Source organism: Hypomesus transpacificus, chromosome 14 (genome assembly GCF_021917145.1).
Source record: "Hypomesus transpacificus isolate Combined female chromosome 14, fHypTra1, whole genome shotgun sequence".
Classification (NCBI taxonomy): domain Eukaryota; kingdom Metazoa; phylum Chordata; class Actinopteri; order Osmeriformes; family Osmeridae; genus Hypomesus; species Hypomesus transpacificus.
Window position 1 is genome coordinate 9,364,643 of NC_061073.1, and position 2,973 is coordinate 9,367,615.

The window sequence follows — 2,973 nt, forward strand, 5'->3', positions numbered from 1 at the left end:
CTCAGCTCTTCACCCACAGCATGAGTGTAACCTGGGGTCCATACTTCCCGCACCATGGTACTCCAAATAGACAGGAAGTCACATTTTCTGACTCTCATTTTCATGGAGTGTGTTTGGTACAGAACCAGAGGGCCCATACTGACAGTCTCTGCTCGTACGTGACATCACAAAGTTGTGGAGCCAGACTCAGTAGACACTGCTGAGTCTCCTCTGGTAGCTCCATGGAAGAACATTCCAGAGGAAGATGGGACACACTGCTGAGGCCAGACATCCTCATTTGTCATCATCACCAGGTGAACTTCTCCTCTGACAGAACAAACCTAGACTCATCTCTCCCTGCCAGGTGGTTGCAATGCCACGGAGCCCCTTCAATGTTTTTTCCATACTTGCAGACGTGTATGTAGCGTGTGTATGCGTTAGGGTGTGTTGTAGACATTAAACAAAATGATGAATCATAGTCGGGAGCACCCCGGTTTGTTTCTGAAGGCTGGTCCGGAGGGTCCTCTCCCGTCACCCCCCTCACCCCCCCTCACCTCCCCAAACACCCTCACCCCCCTCACCTCCCTCACCACCCTCACCTCCCCCACTCCCCTCACCTCCCCCACCTGGATGGAAATAGACATTACTTCTTGCTTTGAGGAAGAGCTGGCTCCCCCCTGTGGTCATTAGATTCATCACAGGCTGGGCCATGTCATGAACAACAGCATGTAGATTAGTAGTAGTAGAATTAATAGTCCTGATTTAGGACACCATAGATTTTGGTGATAGAAAGACAGCGATATGCCAAAGATGTGTTGATAAAATATTATCTATTTTCATACATATTGGGACTTTCTCCTTCCCAGATTCCCCTGGGCCTCCAGCATGCAGGACTGGATCACCACAGCAGCACTGGATCACCGCAGCAGCACTGGATCACCACAGCAGCACTGGATCACCACAGCAGCACTGGATCACCACAGCAGCACTGGATCACCACAGCAGCACTGGATCACCACAGGACTCCTGATTATCAAGTCTAAACTAGACCACCAAACCCACCACTGACCTTTCCATGAACCTATGATAATAAGCTCAGTACACAAACAGAGCCAGAAACCTGGCTCTTTACCTGTGGAAAAAATTAACCACAGCACAATGTGATACGTTCCACTCCAATAGGGTGTATTACTACAATACACAAACATGGAGGTTTTCATGACAAGATGGTTTTGTTGAAGACTACTTCTACTTGGTTTTTCAACATTCTTCTCCTATCTGTTAAAAGGAACAGTTGTGATAGAACATATCTCATGTTTAGCTGTGCAGTTATATAAAAGTAAACCTGCAATGATCACATTCAAACACTCAAGCTGTCTCCCTGACAGGGTTATCATCAACAGACTTCAGCAATGGATAACCTGGTGTCAAATATGACTACATTTCCTCAAACACGACACAGACTTTAAAAACTTTAGTCTAAAAGTCTTTCAAAACCCTCCAGATGGAGTGAGGTCAGTCCTGTGTTTCGGCCCGGCCTGAGGCGTCAGGAGAGACAGATCCTCGCCGATGTTCAAGTGATTCCTTCCAGGTTCCATCCTGTTCAGTCGAGAGGTCAAGGGTCCCAGCGGGCTCAGGCTAGGAAACCATTTATCCTCCTCCAGAGTCCTGCAGAGACGCCCTGTCTAACCCTAACCCTGTCAGGTGACGCCCTGTCAAGGTACTTCTGCTCTACGGTGAGATCCCAGGGCCAAAAAACTCCAGAGAATAATACACACCCTTTTACAAAAACACAACAGCATGCCTCTCTGCCTCAAATACAAAAATGCACACATAAATACATAGTCTTGGCTCCTAAGTTTCAGTGTTCGCCTGTAGTACTCCAAACCTACAGCCTACCAGACATGTAGCAGACACACGCAGAACACACACCCGTTACTATGCAATTCAACAGCTTCCTCTTTACCTTTTAAAACTCTGAAATGCACAGGAGTCAGATGGCTGAGCGGTGAGGGAGACGGGCTAGAAATGAGAAGGTTGCCGGATCGATTCCCCGCTGTGCCAAATGACGTTGTGTCCTTGGGCAAGGCACTTCACCCTACTTGCCTCGGGGGGAATGTCCCTGTACTTACTGTAAGTCGCTCTGGATAAGAGCGTCTGCTAAATGTAAAACCCTTAAAACCCTAACAATTCACTTTCAAGTACTTTCCATCCCGACACTCCTCCTGCCACTGTCTCTGAGCAGCAAGCTCTTCCTCTCCTCTCTCCAATACTTTCTTAGCCTTCAACTCCAAAGCCTGCATCCTGTACTGTGTTCCATGGGATTCATGCATGCAGCAGTGTCACAGACAACTACAGGGACCTGGCAGTATGACTACATGCAATATTGTCTTCTACACAGAGGAGACTGCTTACCAGAATAGTCTTAACCATGATGCAAGATATGTTGAATACACACACATAAATACACACACACACACACAACAAACAGTACCATTACTCTACATTTGCTTGATAAAACAACACCTCACAATTCTCACAAACAGACCTTTGATAACAATCTACTGCACTGTTTCTTATTCTTCATGTGTGTTTCAGGAACACACAAGACTCACAGCCTGTGCTCAGTAAACATGTTGCTTGACTGAGCTACATGACTTGCGAGTGAAATGTTTGAAATGGTCAGGTTAACTTCCTAGTTGGAATGTCAAGTAGCGAACAGTCAGCTGAATCATAAAGAGGATGGTAAAAGCCCTGGAATAATCACGGCTTTTAAAATGAGCATCCAAGTATTTTGGTACAGTCCCATTGACACTTGGCATGTTCAACCCTCTTTTTGGATGCTGTCTTACTTCTTCCTGCCTGGTGTTCTTGTCTGTGGATGTTAGCGTTTTTTTATCAATCCACATTTTTCTCCGTTCTTGTGTTCCTGGGAACTCGTTAGACGTCATCTTTCATTGCCCAAGTACAGTTCCAATCCAGAGAACACAAGTC